General features: G+C 43.6%; 1 protein-coding gene across 2 annotated transcripts in view; it reads left to right on the top strand.

The window, feature by feature from the left end:
* Window positions 1-10,301: 10,301 nt before the first annotated feature.
* The window catches only part of tet3 (tet methylcytosine dioxygenase 3), a 48,540-nt gene continuing 33,954 nt past the window's right edge, over window positions 10,302-24,887 (top strand). Inside the window, exons 1-2 of one of the 2 annotated variants that reach the window (XM_080766115.1) lie at window positions 10,302-10,429; window positions 11,369-11,428. The gene's annotated coding sequence lies outside the window, so the exon portion shown is untranslated. The remainder of the gene's footprint in view (window positions 10,430-11,368; window positions 11,429-24,887) is intronic. The other variant, XM_080766118.1, reaches the window with a different exon arrangement.

The following is a 24,887-nucleotide window of genomic DNA, read 5'->3' as shown; positions in this document are numbered from 1 at the left end:
CTGTATCTTGAACAACAACAAACAAGCAAGCCAAGCCACAGACAGCCTAATTTGAGTGTTTAACTAATTTGTTACATTTGTATCAATTCAAGTTAGATAAAGCGTGCCTATTGCCTAGCCTACGTTATCTAGGCCTATTTAATTTAAATGTATCAATTCTGCATCACGTGACTTTCCCCATCCCCAGTGGGAGAAGTCTTTGGATTTGGTGCAGGTGCACAGCGATCATTTGCCATATGAAAATCACACCCGTGTGAAGTGAGGGGTGCTAATATATTAATGTCTAACTCATGTTGCTATGATTTGGGGAGGTAAAACAAACAGACAAAAAAACATAAAACTCTCTTTATTGTCAATGGCATTTAATGTTTGTGTTAGCGACTAAACAAACATTAAACTGTGTCCCTGTATATAGAAGCCCCTCAAAAATAAGCTATTATATTCCGTCATATAGGCATTAGGTAAGTGGATATTCTTTGGCAAAGTTGGCAAAAAAAAGTGGCAAAAGATATGGTGTGTCTGTCCCACTCTAGATATAATTACTGCAAAAAAGTTTTATATCCTGTCCAATGCATCAAAAATATTATAGAAGCAGACCTAGGCTATAAGGTAGGCCTATATGGCATTTTATTTTTCACAGTTGAAACGTTCTGAAGATTCCAACTTCCAACAAGGAACAGCAGGAAATATTAATCAAAAATGTATTGTGAATTTTACAAAATAAAAACTAAAGAAACAATCAAAAGAGTGTTACTCAACCACTTTTTAGATTACATTTATTATATTGACAATAATCATAGCTAAAAAGTAGATTAAAATGTCGTCCTGTGTTTCTAAATCCACTAGAAATAGTGTCTCTTTCCATGTGATATATGATTTTCAATCAACTAAGGCACTAAGCAATAAGCTACAAGTACATATTTCATAGTATAAGACTGTTTAGATGTACAGGTATATTTAAAGTACCATCATCACCACATTTTTATCTCCCCAGCCCTCCAGTTGCTGTGCCCAGGCTGACAGGGCCATGGCTTCCCTCACTCCGGCCATTCTCTGGGTGTGGAAGAAGAGGTTCCACACCAGCATTGACAACTTAACTCTGATTCATCAGGCCACTCTGTGACAGAAGAAACAAGATGGATTAATCTTAATGTATATCCCATAGAACAGCTACCAGACATGACACTTAACCATTTCACCAGTGGCCTACAGTGGCCACAAGATTCTAATTCTTGCCAGACATGTTAATTCATGGTAGCACACATTTTTAGAACAGAAAAGACTTGACAGAAATGCACTTGATAGACGTTCCACACAAAAACACACTTCACAGTTTTATTTTTCTCTAGTGACTTGTCTACCTGTGAGCTGTTGTGTGTGGCGTTATTATCTCAGTCCACCTTAAACCAGCCGTAGAGATTAGCACGGCCATTGAGCTGTACAGTTGTCACAATGCCCAGGCCAAGGCCTCGTGCCCCATCCGTGGATGAACCATCAAAGGTTTCCCCACTAAGCAAGTACATCGACTCTGAACACCACCAAGCTGGGCTGTTTTCCCTACCACCTATTGACACATTAGATCTTGTCAAGAAGAAGAGGACAAAATGTCGGATGTGTACCCCATGCCTGCGTAAGGAGAACTGTGGCACATGCACAAACTGTGTGAACCGCAAGACGGGCAAGCAGATCTGTAAGCGGCGCAAGTGTGACCAGCTGAGGAAGAAGAGTGACTTTGAGGTGAGTGACTTACTACTAAGGGCTGTCTCTGTCTGTCAATGAATTGATTCACTAATTATTTATTTTGTGCAAACTATACAACAAAAACATTCTATTTCCATCAGGCCAGGTTATAAACAACTTGTGTGGGAAATTAATCCAGGCTCTTTGAAACTACACAGGCCTTCCAGCCGCTGTCTGGACCCTCCCTACTGTAGGCATTCCTCAGCTGACTAGTCCTGACAGGCTTCTCCCTACATTTCAGGATAGATAGTTACTTTTTTAAGTTACTAGCTTGCTTAATGCTTACATACTTAGATTAACAGTTTGTTTCAGTGATTCTTAAAATAAATTGGTACAAATGTATCTGATTTTTAAAGTCATCAAGGATGACAAATAGTAACTCACTTGTTTCCATTGTAGACCCCAAGCTACCAACACATTACCTATATTTCCATTTACATATGTGATGATTGTGGCTTTTATTTTGCATGCGTTATCCGGTATAAACGCGGTTCACCAAGGCTGCTAAGCCTGGTAGTGTGTTGTAGTCCTGTTAGCCTACTTTACTGTCAAATAAAGGCAGAAGAAACCCCAAAAATATCTATAAAAAAGCAGTTCATAATGCCTTCAGTGACTTATAGGCCTACTGATTTCCTGTTTTTGACTGTCCTGTACTTTGTAACTTTGAGCAGCATTCCTCATTGATTCCAGGTAGTATGTGGTAGTTTTGCAATTATGCCAATCCATGAGAATTTGTTCAGTCAATTTCAGATCAAACTAATTTGAAGCAGTGTTGTGAAGTGAGTCTGTCCTTAGTTTGGTCTACCATTGTCTCTGTAACCTTTTTCATATTTGAAAGGTAGCTTAATAGTTAAACTATTATTGGAATTTTGCAAATGCAAAAATAAAGCCATGACTGAGTTACAGTAAACTAACTTGAAGCTGTGTTGAGAAAGAGCTAGCAGGTTTTTTCCTGGCAGACAGACGTTGTAAACCTGTTAAAGACACCATCATCCTAACTTGGTGATCACTACAGTTTGGGAAAGAAAGGCAACGCTCACCTGACTACATATAGGCTTGTGTATGTGTGGATAAAAAAAACAGAATTCCAGGAGTCTTCCACGCTTTTGTGGAGAATGTGTATGGAGACTCGGACAGTGTCTCCATCCATGGCAAAGATGCCAGTCGGTGTATAACCTGACAAGTCTCAATGGATACTGACCCAGATGGATACATTAACAGTTTATTAACAGAAGAAAACCAGTATCATAAAGGGAAAAAACCTTCCAAGGAAGGGACTGCACACTCCAGGGAACAGAGACGGACAACTTACTGCATCAACTTATTTATTAGCATGACGCGTTTCGCCATGAGCTTCGTCATGTGCTATAGAATAAAACCAGTATTTGCTGAAGTAGTGGTTGTGTGAGTGTTGTCTTGGTCCCAGGTTGTTTGTCTATGTAGAGGCAGGGTGTGCGAGGGTCTAACAAACGGCAGCAAAGGAGAATTCCTCCAGCTCCCTGTATTTCTCCTCTGACCCCTGACCCCTCACATGAGGGTGGGGGTTGACCTTAGCCCACTGTGTGTGTGTGTGTGTGTGTGTGTGTGTGTGTGTGTGTGTGTGTGTGTGTGTGTGTGAGTGAATGTGCAGTTGGGTTCTGAACTGCAGATGGGGGATGGGCTGTAAGTCAAGGAGTATAAGAATAGGCAATAAATGCTCAGCAGTATGGCGGGAACAGGCAGGCGAGCACAGCCTTTCATAGTATGACAGCCAAGGAAGCTCCCTAGCAACCTGTTGGGGTGGACTGGCAGGTACTAGGCATTAGGCAATACTTTTTCATATAATAATAACTGATACATATTTTGATTAACAAGTTATTTCTTTGACGTTATAGCTCTAATAGTGTCACCTCTCATAATAACTGGTATAGGTTGGCAAGATGCTCAAACCGGGAGCACATTTTAAGTTTAGGCATCACTGTTTCATTCAGTGGTGCAGTGGACAGAATAGATGCAGAAAAGAAAGGGTGAAGTCAAGGCTTAACACCACTGACGTAAACTCAGGAATGTGTGCATGTTATACATGCTATTCTGGTTGACCCGCCAAAGCTCGCCAAAGCTCCTGACACCTTGAAAATATGACACTCTTTCCTCTCTACTACACCAGTGGAGTGTAGAGGACACTGAAGGCCAGGAGGAGTATGTCAGTGTGGTAGACAAGGCCACAGGAACAGGCGTGGGTTGGCTGCTGCTGCTGGTGGTGGTGGTGGTACTATTAAGAATGTAGCAAGGACTTTACATACTTACTAACAGATTTATGACTGACTGGTGTGACCATTTCCAGAGTAGAGCCCGACTGGACCGATATATCAGTTTATCTGCAATTATGTAGCTGTTAATAAGTGATTGTGATAATTTGTAAATAAGTATATCGAAACAATACATAGAGTATTGTGGTGCCTCAGCTGCCAGAGTTACCAAGAGTTCAGTTCTTGTGTGTATTTACTTGTTTGCGTGTATTCCTTATTGTATTATCAAAGTTAAATGTTCTTGGTTAGGGCCGATTCATACTCCTATTTTAGAACCAAATAAAAGTCGGTTCGGCTCTGTAGAGCCTACAATTTGACGTCATTTGAGGTTCGGGGGGGCGGGTACCCTCCTAAAGTCGGCTCTTCGGTGCTACTGAAAATTTCTGACGAGCCGAAATCATTTCGGCACTACAGCGCCGAAACAGCGGTAAAATAGGAGTATGAATCGGCCCTTAGTCTCTCAAAAAAATTGGAATCGGCATCAGACCCAAAAATATGGCATCACCGGTCATGCTCTAGCCCATTGATGCCTGAGGCCGAATCTGGGAACGCCTTCTAGGGCCTGACTTAAGTTTTCTGAAAACCTTCAAATTCTGATGATTTTTTTAAAAATAGTTATGTTGCTACATGTATAGCAATAGCTGATGAGACACAGAGAGCGTGCCGGCATCAAGGGTAGAACAACGTATACGTTGCACCAGGCGTCAATGGGCTAGTCCAGAGCACCAAGGACTAAAGAAGTTCCTCGTCTTTTTCTTACCTCTGTTATTGTGTAATTTGAAAACTGTCAATTTTCACAAAAAGGAAGAGAGAACAACAATTAAGACATTCAGAGGCGGAAAGTTCTTATAACGGCAGGGGGTTCAAGCAGCCACGCCCCCCCCCCCCCAGCGGTGGAAAAAAAAGCGAGTTTTGTTTTTTCGGTTGGTACTTTATTTACAGTTTGTTAATGAACACAGTGTTTCAGTTCACAACGAAGAACACATTAAATTGTTTCAGCAACATTTCAACATGATCAATGATAAACAGTAAAGCAGTCACTTTGTGGCGGTCGCTTATTGACGTACCATTTAAAGTACGAGGAAAGTGTTTCTCCTTACAGCTATAACTCTTCTTGGCTGGAGGGTGCTTCATCATCGTAGTCAAATGGAAATAAATCCTGTACTGTACTGTATCCGACATTTGTACTCTCTACCTGGCAGCAGAACAAAAGCCACCTTATTAGCATTTGAATGGGCATGGGCGGCGGCCCAACACCTATCTTGTAACCCCTCGTAAAGGTATGTGACTACGTGCATGACAACATGACCACTGGGGAGGGGAAATTTCAGTGGACAGTCAGTGGGTGCATAATTTACTGCAGTGCATATAGATATATTTTGCCAAAATGCCAGTGGGTTCAGTCGCGCCTTTGCCAAAATGCCAGGGGGTTCAATCGCGCCTCTGAACCCACGGAGTTTCCGCCTCTGAAGACATTCACTGAACATAGTGGAATGTTCCTTTTAACCACCGGTAACTAGGTTCCAAACATTCCATTCCATAACAGGTCTGTATTGGAAACTCTTCTTTTCCATTCATCAACACATGTCACAGCTCCTAAAGTTGGTCCTAGGGAAAGCACAGACAACCACATGTCTCTGATACGCATAATTTCAAGGCAATGTCAATTGTTTTCACCTGAGAGTGAGGAGTTTCATTCTTTATAATGCATGCAGAGAAACACTCTAATCCTCCAAGTAACACACCCCATTGAACAGGTGACCAACCCATAACTAGCGGAGTGACAGAGATCGACCGACTTCCCACTCGTGCACGGCCAGCTGTTTTCATATGAACGCCTGGACAAACCAGAGGCAATGTGGAGAATTCAATCCCCTAGTCCTAGTCCCCTTTATGCATGTTCTTATTTTATCCCCATCAGGCCGGACCGGCTGAAGGCACGGGATTATGTTTTCACTCCTGTGATTCTGTTCGTCCGTCCGACCTTCCATCCATCCGTGAAGGGCTTATCTTGGGCACCTGACGCACCTCAGGACCTTTCGGCATGAAACTTGGCAAGCACACACTCCCATTAGGCCAAGAAAGAACCTCTTTCAAACTTAGTCTAATTTGATAATCACTAAAGATATTATTGTGTACTGTATCCTGCTTATAATTGTGGTTTGGAACAGAGTATATACAAGTCTCTCCTAGGTATAGGATATTATGTTGATTAGTAATACACACATACATACAGTACTAGTAACACACACAAACACTTAGTAATCAATGATAAGTGTGTGTGTGTGTGTGTGTGTGTGTGTGTGTACGTTTACGTGCGTGCGTGCGTGCGTGCGTGTACGTTTACGTGGGTGTGTGCACGCGATCACCTCCACTGAACAGAGAGTCACACATGCTCATGAGTTGCTTTGAACAATAGGTTAACGGTCCATCCATCACCAACACTCCTCTTCCATCACTCCATCACGTGCGACCTCTCCTTCCTTCACTGTATGTTTACATCCCTCCATCACTCCCCTCTGACCCCTCTGTGGATGTGAACAGCTGAGTCCTTATCGCCTAGCAACCACATCCTCCATCTTTTCATTTGAGTATCACATGCACTGCCTTCATTATGAGTTAACATGGAGTGCAATGCTTGTGAAATAATCCTATAAATACAGCATATTGTCGCTACCTCTCAAGCACGTAGACCTGCAGAAATTGGTCCAGTTCAGGAGCCACAAACTAATAATCTGTGTAAACCGCAACAATGATGGTACATGGAAGGGAAGGACGTTTTCCTGCTTTTCCTTTAGAGCAGTCTTGCTCTGGCTTTGGTAATATAGGCAAATGGATACACAGGTGTATTATTGTTGGCAGTGGCTTGCTTACAGTATGCTTGCTTACAGTATGCATTGCATGCACATGGAGCACACATGTGTGGTGCCCATGTATGTGCATGAAGTGGAAATGTGTGGGTAGGGACTTAAAGTAGACATTGTAGTCTTATAGTCACAGGAAACGGTGCCTAATTAATACCATTAACTGGACTGTAATAGAGCTGAACCACTACCCCCCAGACCACATCAACCCACTCTCCTCTGTCTATCCTCCTTTTCCATAGAGATCTTACACTATTGTGTGTGTGTGTGTGTGTGTGTGTGTGTGTGTGTGTGTGTGTGTGTGTGTGTGTGTGTGTGTGTGTGTGTGTGTGTGTGTGTGTGTGTGTGTGTGTGTGTGTGTGTGTGTGTGTGTGTGTGCGTGCGTGCGTGAAGCTGGGGTATGGGGACTGGGGAGGTGTGGCTTATCAAAGGTTTGGATGTAGGCGTGTGTGTGTGTGTGTGTGTCTAATCTGTCATTATGTATAAGTGGACAACAGTGAGAGACAGAAGTTCAGACTGAAATGTTTTTCTGTGTATGCGTGTGTGCATGTGTGTGGGGGGAGGTCGGGGTGGGTGGGTGCCTGGGTGGGTAATGATCTGTTGTGTTCAGAGTGTGCCAGGTGCTCAGTAATCAGCCTGGCTTAGTGTTGAGGAGAACACAGGGTGGAGAGACCTACCAGTCTGCTGCTTCCCCTTTACTCTTTGTTAGTTCACCTTTTGCAGTTTGTCCATTACAGCCACATGTAGCCCTATCTACATGTACTGCACACTACATGTGCATCTTCATTTCCTACACTGTAAAAAGAAGAAGTAGGTCAGAAGTGGTTTATTGTCGGTAAAGTGTTAATTTGTACACTCCAACAATAAAAGATTACAGCGCACTGTCCAACTTGCCCCTTACAGGAGATTTCTTTTTTCAAGCAACGTCTCGGTCAGTGGCAACCTTGCTCACGCGATTTCTGAGTTTCAAATGGATAAATGAACACTTTTACTATGTACATTGCCAGCATTATAAGCACAAAGCAACAATTGAGTGACGTCAAATATGCAACTGCAGAATGAGCTGAAATTCCATTTTTTGAATTAGGCAAATGCATGCAACGATACCACATTTCTGAACATGACAAAACGTGCTTTACATTTGGGTACCTACGGTATCCAACACTGGCCTCTTGTCAGACGTGCTATCTAAAACCAGCGATAACGAGTGTATCTATCGGACTCCCGCTTACAGAGATCGTTTGGTCCGAGAATGAGGGCTGAATGGCTGGCTCGCGTAGTCGACCTAACGGGAGAGGTGCCTTTTAAATACAACAGTGTGCCGCTATTGCTACCGCATGGTAACCACCACTAAAACAGCACACAACTATACGGCAGCGCAGCGCCGCTCTCCTCATCTTGTCCCGCTTTACCACAAACACACACCCCTGGCTTACACACACGTACACACATTGACACATTCATTCACGCACACAAACACACACACACACACACACACACACACACACACACACACACACACACACAGTGGCACACGTGGCTGTGCTGCTGACGTCAGACGCAGGGATTTCCCACGCCATACGAGAGAGAGAGAGCGGCTCAGAAAGACCCTACGAATGCTGTGTCACTGCCGGGCCGCCTCTTTTCTCTCTATCTCTCTCTTTCCTCGATCCCTTGTTTCGTGCCCCGGCTGCCTGAACTTTCAATGAATTCCGGTTTCCCTTTTTCTTTTGTCCAGCAGCTAAATGTTTTCTATACACCTTATCTTTGTTCAAAGGCCTATTCTTTTTTTCTTTTCTAAAACTTCCTCAAAGTGACTGTTTTTTAAGAACTTTTTTTTCTATACGAACCAAACCAGTGGCATAGTACCGCTGTAAACAAAGCTACGAACCAAACCAGTGGCATAGTACCGCTGTAAACACAGCTGGACATGAACGATTCACCTTTAAGCTTTTCTCTTTCTTTTAAATGGTACAAGCCAGGGATATCTTTCAAACTTGATTAAAGTAAACATACATATGAGGGCAGAGCTCCCCACAGATATGCTTGGTATGCCAGTCTCACAGTGTTCAACAAGGAAACGCAAGCCCATCCCCGGCACAATACAGCCCTCATTGTGACCAAAGGGAGGAAACCTTTTACTGGATATTATTGTGTGTATTTGTAGAGCAGTAACTTTGTTGACGCTGTGAAAGCGGCGACAATAGCAAAGAATGTGTGCCGGGATGGAGGTCGTGCTAACTTTGCTGTCGAATGTAGTCAATTAGTTCAGTAGGGATTTTTCAAAATGATAACTTGATTTCAGTAGGGATTTTTCAAAATTAACACTTTGTGAACTGATTTCTGTGTCACCTATGCACGTGATTTGAGTCAGCATGTAAAGTCACAGGCTTTGCTGTGTAATTGTGCATTCCCCCTGCCAGACGATGACTACCAGTGTTCCATTCAGTGTGTCTATGTGTGTGTGCGCGACGGTGCGTGCGTGAGTGTGTGCGTGCGTGTATGAGAGTGCACCATGCAGTCCAGTCCAGTTATTGCATGCAACCCTGACACAGATGGTGTTCAGTGATACGGCATACCAAAGGCATTGTTTAGGGAAGGCAAGCTGGAGGAGATAATTGACAGGCATAGAGCCGTCCCATCCCCCATCTCTCTCTCTGTCCACCTTTGCCTCGGTCTCTCTCTCTCTTTTTCTCTCTATGTCAACCTCCCTTTAACATGCGCATGGCAGCCATTGCTGGCGTGCATGCGCGCACACACACATTTCTCTTTAACCCATAGTAGCTAATATCCCTCATGTTCCCTCCCTTTCTCTTCCTCTCCACCCCTCCCTCCCTCCCTCTCTTTCCCTCTGTATTTTTCGCCCTAGCAGCAGAGCCAACGCTAGCCTCTGATTGGCTGATCGACTGTCTTTGTGTGCTATCTGTAGCGTGACGTCTCGCCGGCAAGCTGTGTGTGTGTGTGTGTGTGTGTGTGTGTGTATGTGTGTGCGCGTGCACATGTGTGTGCACTTGAGTATATTAAATTTGTGTGTGTTGTGTGAAGGGTTTGAGGGCGGTGGATTCACATCATGTGTGTGCTGCTGATTTAGAGAGAGACGCGGAGGAGCGTTAGATGAAAAGAGAGAGAGAGGAGGGAGGTTCTATACGGTGCAGTGGTGATAGCGATCACAGAGTCTGGCTTTGGGGGGAAAAATCCCTCCAATGCGCGTGTATTTGCGTGCATGCGTGTGCGTCCTGTAGACCTGCTGTAGCGTACTAGCGAGTTAGAGGGAGGGGAGAGGGAAAGCAAGAGAGAGAGGGATGTGTGTACTAGAGCTAATGTAAAACAGGATTAAAACACAAGATGGCTTCCTGAATGGGCTGGAACACAGACGAAAGAGAGAGAGAGAGACTAGAGAGGAAGGGAGAGAGGAGAGAGAGAGAGAAATAGACAGACAGAGGGATAGAGAGGTGAGGGGAGAAGGAAGGAGTCTTCTGATGGGGATACGGACGGCAGAGAGAACGCACACACCGAGGAAGCTCAGAGGCACACTGGGTAAATATGAACTACCAGCCCCCCTGGAGGGAAGCTAGAGACTGTTTCAGGAGGAGATAGGCGTTGTGGCGAGGGTGGAGTGAGGGGGGCGGTGGGGTTGTTTGGCTAGACCCAGGAACCAGCTTGAGACAAAACACAGCCGGCACATTTTAACCGCTAGACAAGGGTACAACTAAAGCCTATGGGGGAAGGAGGAGGGAAGGAAAGGGAGACCTATAGGCTCTACCAGATAAGGGGGGAAAAAACGTTGTTGTATTCTTTCCATAATTAACCCTTGTTATGATAACCCGGTTCTTAGAAGGCTTTGATTCCCTTTTCACCCTCCTCCTCCCCCTTTGCATTGGTGACAGTTGCCCTAATGCAGACGATGATAGTGAATTTGCATGCATTGCTGCCATAACCTTATATGGGGTTACAGACTTATGCCGGGACCGACATCAGGGCAAAGCGGGCATCGCCAAATGTGAATAGCGGCATTACATAATTCCATAATTGAATTGGAATCCTCAGCTGTCTGTCTATTTCTCCCTCGCTCCATTTCTGTTTATCTATCTCTGGTGGTCTGGTTCATTCTCACAGTTGGCGGTAGAGGGAAGTGCCGGATCGCTGTTAGAGGACAAAATAAAAGTGATTTAGGCAGTGAGGATCTAAGGATGATAACGTGGGGGTGGATTGTGTACTGTGTGTTCTGCAGGGCTGCACTGCTGTCTGGAGTGACATGTGTTTTAAAAATGGCTCTTGTCGCATTATTCTATTGATTCTTCATCTCTCTCTCTCTCTCTCTTTCCCTCCCCCTCTTTCCTTTATCTTCCCTTCTATCTCTTCTCTGTATCTCCAATCTCTCTCTCTCTCTCTCTCTCTCTCTCTCTCTCTCTCTCTCTCTCTCTCTCTCTCTCTCTTCCCCTCCCCTCCCTGCATTTCTTATGAATGCCTGTAAAGGTGGGATATTTTGAGAACGACAGTCAAAGCTGCTCTGTGAACCAACAACTGGCAACTGAGGTAAGAGAACACCCCAAGCATTCTGTAGAAGAGTGTGTGTGTGTGTGTGTGTGTGTGTGTGTGTGTGTGTGTGTGTGTGTGTGTGTGTGTGTGTGTGTGTGTGTGTGTGTGTGTGTGTGTGTGTGTGTGCGCGTGAACGAGCATACGTGCCTTTATACTGTGCTGGTGCAGAGGACAATAGTCAAAATGACTCACTTGTCATGAGTGTGATTGTTTTGTTGTTGCTTCAATACTTTATAATAATGAGCTCTTGGTTCATTATAGAAACACTTAGGAGGTGAAGGTTTACAGTTGGCAGTACAAAGTACACCAAGCCGTCCTGTTGCTGTGTGTGTGTGTGTGTGTGTGTGTGTGTGTGTGTGTGTGTGTGTGTGTGTGTGTGTGTGTGTGTGTGTGTGTGTGTGTGTGTGTGTGTGTGTGTGTGTGTGTGTGTGTGTGTGTGTGTGTGTGTGTGTGTGTGTGTGTGTGTGAGAGTAAATGTTCAATCCGTACGGTTGTACATGTCCACAACCACATGCTTTGTACTTCTGTTTTCATGTATGTACTATGCATGTAAATACACCATGTTTTCACATTATGTCTTTGATTGCATGTATGACAGTGGTGCTTACTCATTCCATCCAAAACATGAAAGTAATGAGCACAGTATCCGCTAACAAGAAGATGTGCACAGCTTTAAGAGCTTGTTGTCGTTACCTTACCATAGAGTTGTCCAGGAGAGTACATAAAGTACGTTAACCCATTAAAACCGGGAAAGCATCTTATAGTAACCATAATGTTATACGTTGGCTATTAAAAACTGTGTGTAGTCATGTTTTATAGCTGCAAACCTCCCATCCCATCCCCTCGCCGTGAGGTTGACTAGCCTAGGTGCCGGCGCCCGGCGCTTTATCTTCCAGCCACACTGGTGAGCTGAAGCTGAGAGGAGCGGTGTGGATCGGCGGTGGCGGCGGCCAGGGTTTAAAGCGTCCCACGCTGCCCGCTGATTGGCGCCAGAGCCAGGCATGTGTTGAGACAGCCGGCCAGCGAATGCAAGAGGCAGGGGCGGGGGGAGAAGAGGGGAGGAGGCAACCTACACTCTGGCTCAGGAGGAGTCGTGGCGGGGGTGGGCGGCCTTCCTTCCTCTCTTCTCTTAAGTTATTAAGTCAAATGAGGTAAAGGGTGTATAAGTTAGTGGGTCACACATGTGTGTGTGTGTGTGTGTGTGTGTGTGTGTGTGTGTGTGTGTGTGTGTGTTTGTTTGTTTGTTTGTGTACTGTTGTAAACGTGTAGCGTGTGCTGCTGTTCGCTGGCTTGCCGTGCCGTGGCATGCTTGTATATTTATATGGAAGGAATTGAGCGGCATGGGTTCACACTTCACAGCAAAGATAGAATTAGTGTAGATGGCGAATGGAACCATTGACAGTCACAGGCTGTCATTGCATAACACGGTTTTGAGATGTCTTGTCTTCCCTGCATACTTGAAAGTGAGCTCTTTATTTGACATGCAATTAGCTTCTACAATGAAATACAGACACAGTTTGAAATGTTGCTGTGTGGAAGTGAGGGGTAATCTACATCAAGACAATCTAGGTGTTCTACTCTGCTTTGTCAGTCAGTGTTTTTTTCAAACCTCAGACAATTTGCTCAAAAGTACCAACATAGGTTTTTTTTATCTGAGCTTGACCTATAATCCAAATCCATATTTACATAGGCTCCTTATCTGATAGATCTAGTCCATGTCAACCATCTGTTATCTACAGTAGGTTAAGAGTTGGTGACACTTGACTTTACTTCACTTAACTGAACCGGAATGCTATTCCAGTCTATTGATTAATATTAATATATATTGAAAAAACACAATGATACGAAATATCTGCCAAATATAAGATAATTTTCTTACAATGGCTCAGGAGGTAGTGGGAAGCGGACCGTTCACGGTTCGATCCCTGGCTTCCTCTGGGTTAGTGTTGAATGAAGTGTCCTTGAGCAAGACACCTAAGCCCTAGCTGATGAGTAGGCTGGTGCCTGTTGGTGTGTGTGTGTGTGTGTGTGTGTGTGTGTGTGTGTGTGTGTGTGTGTGTGTGTGTGTGTGTGTGTGTGTGTGTGTGTGTGTGTGTGTGTGTGTGTGTGTGTGTGTGTGTGTGTGTGTGTGTGTGTGTGTGTGTGTGTGTGTGTGTGTGTGTGTGTGTGTGTGTGTGTGTGTGAATGTAATACACATTGTAAAGCTCTATATAAATGCACTCAACCACATAAGCCGTATATTCTCGCTACTTTGTCATATGACAAGTAGCGAGAATAGCTGATCACGTTCACAATGCATTCTGATGTGATGTGAGTGTAACTGGCACTCCAGCATTTCTAAAACAACAAAACCACCACAGCTTGTAAGATGGGCTATTTTCAATACAACTATGATTCTTGGGGGATAAGTAATTTCAGGATTCCCTCGTGACCTTTTCACCACAATGTATAGTTAGGTCCCTCACTTTGGTAGCTATAATCATTGTGTAGCACTGTACTACATACCTCAGTCTGTTGGCCCGGGTTCGAACTCCGCCTCAGCCTTCTCTCCTGTGCCAGCCCCAATGTTGTGTCTCTCTCTGCTTGCCAACTAATCTGTCACAATGAAAAGTGCACAGGAGAACATACTGTATTTTCTCCTAGTAGTAAAAACAAACCGCATAACTGTCCATTCACAAGGAGATGTGTAGGATGTGATTACACCCTCTGCTTGTGGCTTTTCTGCTGCTGCACAGCAAAGTCTTCAGTGTTCATTTAACTCAGGGTATAACAATGAAACTACTAAGGGTCCAAGTTTACACTCTCAGAGTTAAATTTGTTACATGTGTGTTTATAGAGAGTCAAGGTTTCTGGAAGAATAGTCTGTTCTCACAGGCTCTGTTTTTTCTGTCAAACGTTTTCCTGGTTACTTTATCAAGACAAACACCCCTCTGTAGCCAGCAGATACAGAGTCTCGTGATTGAGCATACTCATCTAAATATGGTTCTGCGGTATGGTTATGAATGTGGGGCTTCTTTACAAAATATTACACATCCATTTTGAATAACACTAACTACAGTCTACACGTTTAAATCCTAACCCTAATGTGGAGGACCAAGGAAAAACGGCAGCAAGTGAATGACACCTTTCTATGGGAAATTAAATTTACCTCCCCTTGTGATCTCCTGGTAGTTGAATGAAACCAGTGATTCACACCTTTTAATGGATGGTGTCAGCCTGTCAGGGCATTCCACATTTTGGTGGCAGAGTAGCTAGTATAAGTCAAACTTCACCGGATGCTTCGTTCACATGGGCAGATGTAAAGATACAGTCTACCTTTAATTTTCAATGGAAGCCAGCGACATCCTAATATAAATTCACCATGTCTCTGTTGTGTAATGTGTACGTGTGACTGTAATCCACATAACTCGAGAACCGTTCGCCCCACCAACTTCAAATTTGACAGGGAGTGCAGTTCCCGGTGTCAAGTCCGTCGGATCGCCGGTTGTCCAGAACCAGCACAAAGGCCCCTGCCCGGGCTCTGGACAGGGCCCCTGCCCGGGCTCTGGACAGGGCCCCTGCCCGGGCTCTGGACATCTCCATATATGGACTGTTCTGACATCTGCATATAGGCTACTCCATATTTGGGCATGCCTGACAAATAACTCCATATATGGGCATAAAAGGGACACAGACATATTAACTGGTTGGGGCATCCATTTCCAACTTGCATCGTTCCAAGTAGGCCAGTGCCCAACGGGCACCGCTCTAGTGAAGATACAAAGATACTGTACATCCGACATCAGAAAAATGTCAACTTCAGCTACAAAGATACAAAGCTACAAATATGCTGTGTACCTTTGCATCTTTGTATCTTTTGCATGTGCCTGTGCGCATGGGGGGTCGTGACCTAGACAGAAATATATTGTGTGGAAGCAAAGCATTATCTGCAATGTGTGACTTAATGTTTGAAAAAGGCAGGCTTCTGTTTCTAAATACGATTTTGTAATGAACATCTTCATACATTCAAAACCACATTTCAGTGGAGAAAAGAAAAAGTTTAAACTTACTATGATAATGTCTGGTCAACTTATTTGTAATGCTTAGTACGATCTTGAATGAAGAAAATACTAGGCAGCGTAGGCCTGTGTCACAAGTTTATTTTTTATTGAGAAACAAAAGTACAGCTGAGAGATAGACAATGTAGTTGGGAATCAGGTTGAAGACACTTGACAGGACGTCCAACCTCATTTTTATAGTACTTTTTTATAAACAGTGTGGGTCAACATGCTTCACAGTAAATGCACACTAAATTTAATGCGAAAAAAATGAATACAAAAAGAACAGTTAGATGCCATTACAGGAATCAGCCATTCTTTCAATGTTAGGGTAGGTCCTCCTTATGGCATGTCCTTCCTTACCGTGGTTGTTTAGGAAAGGAGACCAAGGTGAGAGTTACACCAACAAGTTGGACAGCTCCGCCGTGATGTACTCTATTACTCATGCACAGGATTTCCTCTACAAGAGTCTACATCATGAAATTAAACCCCACATGGTATGGGTGCAGAAGGAGTCACGTACGGCCAACAGAAACAATGCCATCCAGTTACTGATGACTGCATGGCAACAGATGCATAGTTCAGGATTTATTGCATTTATCCTCGCGCGGAATCCCCAACACTTGACGAGAAAGGGTTAATCGTGACCTAGTTTCCGTGGCAACAATGAATGACTGGTGACATCACTGCTGTAATTTTATCTCAGCCTCAATGGTTGGGTCACGTGAGCCAAATAGCAACGTGTGGGAGTGTATGTGTGTGTGTGGTTATATGGCTTGATGTAAAGCACACACAGCAAGCGGAGGGTTTGACTTCACCACTACGACTGTACTATAATAATTCCACACAGTCAACAATGAAGTCGCCCTTTTCCCACATGTCAACACGTGGTCATTGCCTGTCATTTAGAAAACAACTTAAATTGCCACATGGGTCTCAAACATTATTCATGTAAACACCACTCTCACATAAGTCACATAAGTCCCCCCTACATCAAATGTTAAAAGCAAGCTACCTGACTTTGTACTGTTGTCATGTTTAGGTTCTCTAATTAATGCCACTGAGCTAACATTTGTCGCAGCACTGTCCGGCTTGGTTGCCCATGTTCTTCTGCAAGTGCATACAACCTGGCACTGTCTAAGATCTGGCATGGATTAATGGTACTCTTGCATTTCCTGGTGGCTGGTCATGGCTGGGTATCAGGATGGTTGGTTGGATAAGTTCTTGTGTGGCATGTATGGTGTACAGTATGTCTTTCTTCCTGGATCAGAGAGACAGAGAGAGAGAGGCTGTCAGCTGCATGGTGCTGCAGTTAATGAAAAATGAATGGGTGGAAAAGAAGGGGGAGGATCGCTAAGTTGTCGCACCTTTAACTCTCGCCTCTCTGGAGGCTGTCCTGGTACTCACGCTCAGGGGAGCCAGAGCTGAGTTCTGAGTGTCTAGAATCTCACACTGAACATCTAGGATACTGCTACATTCTGAACATAGAATACTGCTACATTCTGAACATAGAATACTGCTACATTCTGAACATAGAATACTGCTACATTCTGAACATAGAATACTGCTACATTCTGAACATAGAATACTGCTACATTCTGAACATAGAATACTGCTACATTCTGAACATAGAATACTGCTACATTCTGAACATAGAATACTGCTACATTCTGAACAAAGTGAACATAGAATACTGCTACATTCTGAACAAAGTGAACATCTAATACTGCTAAATACATCTATTGCTACATACATCTAATACTGCTACTGTACATTCTCTGAACATGTAAAATACTGCTACTGTACATTCTGAACATCTCGAATCCTTGCAATGAGATATGCATTTTACGTTGAGATTTCAGAATGTAGACTCGTGACACTCTTACCCAGACTATAAAGTCATAAAACAAGCTTCCATGCATTAGAATGTACAGGGCTCAGAGCCATAGTAACCTGTTGTTGTTCCTCTAATCCTAAAATGTTCTTCTAGAATCCTACAACATTCTGACATCTAGAATAGAACCTTTATACATGCTGCTGGCTTCTCTTTGCCGCGCTTCAGGCATGTGCTGGCCCTTTAAGTCAGGCTACGCCTGACTTGAACATATGGGAAGCTAATCTTAGCCCAGCTCCTGGGAGAGAGACAAGGCTGGCAATGAGCCACCGTGCAGGCTGAGGAAACCGTTCTATGTGTACTCTCTTGCTTGCTACCTCTGTTTCTTCTACTCTGTTTCGTTCTGTGACATCCTCTGTGGTTCACTTGTTTTGTCTCTCTGTAATCTCTCTTTCTCTTTTGTGCTTCCCTTTGAAATCTATTATCTCATGTTGGTGATACCTTAATCTCATCACTCTTGACTAAGCAGTTCCTCTATTGTTCATCATCATCAAATAATCAGGTACAAAATGTACAAGTTTCAGGCAAATGTCTCACCACCATTCTTGCTTTCCTACTTTATCACCACTTCCTTCTGTCATCTTTTCCACTACTGTCTTGTCTTACTGTCTCTGTCTTCTCTCAGTCAGTGAGAGATACAGTTCTTGGTACTGTTCCGATTTTGGTGGTTCCACCCTGCCCCCACCACCACCATTTCTCCTCTTCCCTCCTCCTCTCCCCACCTCCCCCTTCTTCTTTTCTCTTTTTGTGGAAGAGTGGTGAATTGAAGTAGAAGAGAGAGAGGGATAGGGTGATGGGGGCTCTCCCAGCTGGGCTGTGTGCGTGCTGACTTGCACGTGCCGCATGCAAGTCAGGAGTAATGAGTCAGAGTAGATACCCTACCCCCGACAACTAGGTCTCGCACACCACAACACAACCTCCACACCCTGAACCCTACACCACCTGCCCTGCCCTGTCCAGAGAGGCTGCACCGTCCATCACCAGAGGGGAGCAGAAAGACAAAAGAAAGGAACAGAAAAAAAGAAAGACAATACAAAAGCTGGTTCATGCAGAGAGAGAGAGAGAGAGAGAGAGAGAGAGAGAGCATGCAGGGATAATGTGACAAGGTGATGTCACTGGCAACATGAGATGGATGGATGTAAAATAGAAGGGTGTCTGTATCTACATATCTATCTATAGCTATAATAAATAGATATGCATACAGACAGTACATCTGTCCCCAGTCAAGCTGAAGTGCTGCTATTCTGCTATCGTGCCTCCTCTCTTGTTCTGAAAAGGTCCTCCCACCAGTAAACCCACTGACCTCTCAGTGAAGGAACGAGAGTTAGATACTGTAGAGTGCATACTGTACGTGTGTGTATGTGGTCATGTATGTGCAGATGTAGGCAGAATGCCCTGGTATGAGCGTTTATTTTCCCTGTGTGGATGTAAAAGTCTGCCCCCCCCCCCCCCCACCTCCTCTGCATGTGAGGGAGGGATGGGAGAGAGGGAGATAGATTAGTCAAAAAAGAGTGAGAGAGACAAAAGAATGGAGGAAAGCAGAAAAGAGGGATACGGAGAGATGAAGAAGGAGCAGATCAATAGCTCAAGGGAAAAGAAGACGGGGAGGGATAGTTTAAAAAGAGAATGAGAAATACAGTAGAGAGAGGGAGGGAGTCGTATTCTGATTGACACATTACATTTGACACTTATTTGGAGCTTATTTTCAGTTCAGATATCTTTTCTTTATAGCTGGAGAAAAAAAGAAAGAAAGAAAGAAAGAAAGGGAGATGAAGAAAAAAATATACTGGAATATTCTAGACAAGCAAAGAAAGAAATAAAGAAAGAAAGAGGAAGGAGCAATTAGAGAAAGAAAGAAAGAATAGACAAACAAAAACAGACTTAGAAATAGAGAGGCAGAAAGTATTGGGAAGGGGTGTACTGGATGGACAGGAATATAAAGTATTTGGAAGGGGTGTACTGGATGAACAGGAATATAAATGGAATATTATAAACGGATAAATAGAGAAAGGGAAGGAGATACAGAGAGATGGAATGAGAGAGATGGGTAGAGAGAGTTAGATCAGATGACCTTGATGCCATTAGGCTGGGGGGGGGGGGGGGAATGGGTCATGGCGGGTGAGGCTGGGGGAGGTGCGTGGCTGGGTACGGTGGGGGGGAGGGGTGTAGTAGGAGGCTGAACACAGGAAGAGATGAGCAGTGGTGGGGGGGATGGGTCATCCTGTCAGCAACACAACTCAGTTATTTGCTCTGCATGGAGGTCATGTGAGTGTGTTTAACAGCAAATCGTTGAAGCCTTATAAGTATACAACTGTTGCTTTTCTGAAAATGGGTGTTCTAATGGATTCATTGTAGATATTATTATTTAGTCAAAAGCTTTTGTTAATACTTTGGTTTATTAGTTCAGTATTTATAAAACCCACAGACTAGGGGTGGCCAAATTGAGACATTTCATTAACCGGTTACCGCTAACCGCTAACCGCTAAGGGAAAATAATGCGCTATTTTACTCAGTCTACCCAGACGGGGGAATTAGCAGCTACAACGTTACGTGCGTTATCGTGAACACATGCTCTGTGATGCTCACACTTTCCCAGTAGCCTAAAGGGGGTTCGAGACCACACAATAGAATAAGCGGGTCCATTTGGTTACACTCCCAAAGTTAAATTACTGTGTACATTTTTGTCTCCACCAGGCCGAAGGCATGGGGAGAGAGTATATGTCTTGCACTCCGTCCGTATGTCCATGCGTGTGTCCGTCCTTCAGTCCGTCCGTTACCAGCTAATCTCCGCCACCGTTGGCCCGATCCATGCCAAAATTTGCACACACACTCCCTGGATCCCAACGACGAACCTCTGCCCCGAATATTCTTCAACGGTCTGTTATAGCGCCACCATGAGGCCGATTTAGGCAAAACATATTTCTGTAGATTACTCGTACACATTTCCACTAGGCCGAGGACGACATGCCACTCATTCTTTTCCAAATCAGCCTCATGGTGGCGCTATAAGAGGCCAATTCATTGTTGAACATTGTTGCAAAAAAACAAAAAAACATTTTTTATATTACTCGCAAACATTTTGCCAAACATTACACACACACTCCTATCCTCCTGGTGGAGACCTGTGCCCAGAAGGTCACTTTTTCTAGTTATATCTGTTATCATAATATAGCTACAGATCTTGCATGGAAGCAACTGGAAACAAATCAGGTTTGAACGCACCTCCAGTCGCCAAGCCTCTAGCCTGGCTTTAGCCATACTGATAGCGTGGATTCACTCTTGCTTCCTCCCCGACCTCCCCCCCATCCAAACAGCTCTGGAGTGTAGGCTAATAACGTGGAGGAAGTTAGAAGAGGCCAGGGTGCCCCATAGGCTTTTCTTTTCACTTTTCGGTTCACCATTAGCCGTTAGTGTTTGTCGGTTACCAATTTCTTAACGGCTAACGGTTATCAGTTGTGCACCCCTACCACAGACACACTTTCACTTAAAAAATGGCAGATCTATAGAATCTCACAATGCGTCCCGTCGCGATGAGTTGTGAGCTTGTAGGTCGGCTATTCTTGCTTCTTTTGTGAGACACTGTTGTACAGTATGACAAAGTAGGGCATTCATTTTTACGAAAAAAAACATAAAAAGAGTTATTAGGCTGCTGCCCGACACCAACAAAATGCTAAATGCAGCTGCTAACTGCTCCCATGATTCCATTGTATAGGTATAAGTAGATAATGGGTAATAAATCAATTAATTAAGTCAAAATGAAGACAGATTGATTCATACATACACAAAACTGCAAATATATGTATGCATACACACAATGTTTTTGTGTGTCAGATGAAGTGTTTCACTCTGACGGGCAGAAGTCCTCCCACACTTTAAGACAATTATGTGTTGCGTGCAGCGTGACAGGAATCATGTCAGGTTTTTACACGAAACCCTTCCATTTCCTCAACTCTCAGAAAGGTGGTTTTCCTCAGTAACCCACCAAGTACAATAATCTTGTGCCTCGTAGTCCGCCCCCCACACTACTGATGTCTTTCTTAAAGTTTAAATTACTGTTTTGCTGTGTGTGGGATGTGTGTGTTTGTGTGCGCTTTGATTGGAAGAAAAGACTGCAGTGGCTCAGGCTTAGTCATATGTTAGAAAACATCTACGCTCTACCAAGACTGCACTTTTGTTGTCAGTCAGTCACCCCTTCCTACAGCGCAGATCATTTGTCCTTATTGCAGAGAATGACACAGCCTAGATAAAGTGGGAGGAACTGAGACAGATGAGAGAATGAAACTGAGAGAAATGGAAAGAGTTATGGGTAGTTGAGGGCATAATTTCACTAGCTTTGATTTTCTTTCTTTTTTGATATGTTTTTGACTTTTTTCTGCCTTTATTGATAGATACAGTAGTCTTCTGACAGGAAATGGGGAGAGAGAGATGGGGAATGACACGCAGCAAAGGTCGTCGGGACGGGAGTCGAACCCGCAACACGCTCTTAGGCGGCACTAGGTGCCCACATGGCTACGCCAACCGTCCGGGCCGCTTTGAGATTAATTCTGATCACAGAATCATCACAGAGACTCGTCACACCTCTCTGCTCATGCCAGGCTATAGCAGGTGTAGGGTAAGAGTTCATCTGAACTTGTCTCACTGTCTGTTCCTTGACTGATTTTCTCCAAAAGGTTAAAGTTATGTTATGATAGTTCATTTTCCATTGTAGCGCCCCACCGCCCACACTGTGGAACGATCTTCCACCTCATATTATAGCTTCCCAAACCTTGCCTGTGTTTAATCATGTTTGAGAATTCACTTGTAGTCCTTGGTATTCGAACATGATGATTAAGTGTTGCTGTTTCCGCTGTGTTGCCCTAGTTTTTATTGTTGTTTTGCCCTTGGTATTTTAGTGTACAGCACTTTGGTTCAACATTGTTGTTTTAAATGTGCTTTATAAATATAGAGTGGATTGGATTGGATTGGATTTTACTAACTGGTTTTAAAGTCCTTGAAGTCTTGTTGCCTGTTACCATGGGAACTGTGTTTCAAGTTCAACAAGGACTGTAGTCTGTCATGTAGCCTTAATATGCTTGTCAGGATTGTGTATGTATTGTAATATATTCAAGGTCAGATATTGGCACTGTGTTGTAGATCAGCTTCTCACAGTAGGAAGTAGTTTGGATTTTTTGGTCAACATTGAGTACCTAGAAAAGCGCTATATAAATTGTATGTATTAATTATTATTACAGTATAGCACGACATCAGGTGTATTATTCCAGTATTACCAGTTCCATTATTAATATTTACAATTGGATGTCAAGACAATGATGAAACAAGCTCATTATTATGGAAGTTTATGTGCCTCCAGGTTCTCGTATGTATGTGGGATTTAAGCAATAAGCCACGAGAGGTATTTTACAATGGCTGGGAGGTGTAGGCAGACCCGACGCGCAGTGAAGGGTCTTCTACCTCCCAGCCACACATTCACAGTCATATGAGCCGGGCGGTGCTTAGACGCCTGCACGGCATGGGTTCGTAAGGCAATCAAGCGCTCCCCTTCCCCAGTACAGCTACAGAGATGCGGAATCAGCTGCAAATTATATAAAGTGATTGAAGGTGTGGGTTATCAGTGAAACGGTCATGTGGCGGTAACCAGCCAATCAGAATCAAATATTGGGACTAACCGTTTTAGAAAAACTATTTAATTCTGTCCATTTTGGGTGTTTTTACTTGTAGGTTGGATTTAGGTTTGTTGTTGTAAAATTATTGTTCAAAGCCATTACATTTGACAATGTTCATGTGAGCCCAACAACATACTTAAGGAGCCCGGCTCCTCAAAATATAGGTTGAAAGGGGAAAAATCTTGGCAATCCACGATAAATAGATGAATTAATCCTGATGGTCAAACGGTTAAGGCTGGTTAATGTTATTTGGTTTCTGACAGCTGGCAGACATTACTAGGTAGAATAATAGGGTAAATCAACAGTAGTACTCCGCCAGGTGGTTTAGCTGTGGGATGCAGCCATCATTCAAGACGTTTTTTGTAAGAAATAGTCCACAATTTTATAAAGACAATTACAGGCCAATTTAGTATCAAAACCTTGTTTGACGGTCATTGTCACATGACTCACATGGCGAGGTCCAAGTGTGCCCATGTGTGAGAAAATTGGACTTTACGGCCCGTTTAGCAAAAGGGCCCCTCCCGCAAATGTTGGACTTGAGCCTGATTAATACATCTTGATCACTTGACTTTTGGATTGGACAGAATCTGAATCTGTGGGAGTATAGTAGCAAAATATATGCAGATGCATCACTTTTCCACCGGGAAAACATTGAGCTACATGGAGCATTGGCGTTTCGAAGCGCTCGTTGGAAATCACTCAACGGTCCTCCGTACCACCTGTTTCTAAATTAATTGCACATAAGGCAGGAGGCAGCAGGACTTTACGTTATTGAAAACGAGTGCTTCCAAACACTGACACTCTAATCACCTGCATGGACTTTCTTGACCGAAAGTTTATGGTGGATTTTTATGAAACGAAAACTTTGCAAATAGAAAGAGGACAATGCAAGCTTTCCCATACAGTGCAATGTTGGTGAGTTTAATGTTGTTTAATACAATCAGATAGAACTTTTCCATTTGGATGTATGGGCTGTAGGCCAGAAAGTAGTTTTTTGTCACTCAGTAGGCGTTCCCGCATAACTTCCGGGTACGATGATGTCACCTTATAGGCCAAAACGTGAAGCGCCCTGTTATAGCGCCACCCATGGGTTCTTCCTTTACTTACTGGGAGTGTGTTTCCCACCAAACGGTCCAGCATTGCCTGACAGTTGCTCACAGACAAGACAGACATTCAGGCAGACAGACATACTCACGGACAGACATAATTCCTGCCCATGGCTGTCCCGGTGGAGTTAATAAAATGGAATTAGGGATGCACCGAAAAGGAAATTATTGGCCGAAACCGAATACCGAATATAGGAAACAGTTGGCCGAAAACCGAACACCGAATATCCGAATATGATTAATATTATATAATTTTTTTCCTACCATTGCTGTCATGGCCGTACCTTAAAGCTACCTTATTTATGGCAAAAGACATGATTATGGCTAAACTTAAATAATAATCACGATTATGGGTCCATAATACATTTATTCAGCAATTTTGAATGCATTAATTGCATACACTATTATGTGATATATTTGCGGCCTATTCGGGCCGAAACCGAATAGGCCGAAAATGCATTTTCTGCAGAATATTTTCTTTGGCCGAATATTCGGTGCATCCCTAGATGGAATAGTGTCCACTCATTGGAATCCAACTCTGGCAATCAAACTGTGGTACAAATTATAGATTCCTATACTATAATTATAGTACAGGAAGTACTGTAGGCCTAATCGATTGTGTTCCCACATACAGTTGGAATCTATGTTTGGGCAGTAACACTGCTTTTGAGCACTTTGAACAACTTGTTGTTATGCAACTGAATATTGATGAGTCATTATCAAGAAATAAAATCCAGACAGGGTGTTTAACCACTA

The sequence above is a fragment of the Protomyctophum bolini genome (assembly GCF_963924005.1).
Source record: "Protomyctophum bolini genome assembly, chromosome: 6".
NCBI classification, from domain to species: Eukaryota; Metazoa; Chordata; class Actinopteri; order Myctophiformes; family Myctophidae; genus Protomyctophum; species Protomyctophum bolini.
The sequence above is the reverse complement of the archived record's forward strand: the minus strand, read 5'-3'. Positions and strand labels throughout refer to the sequence as shown.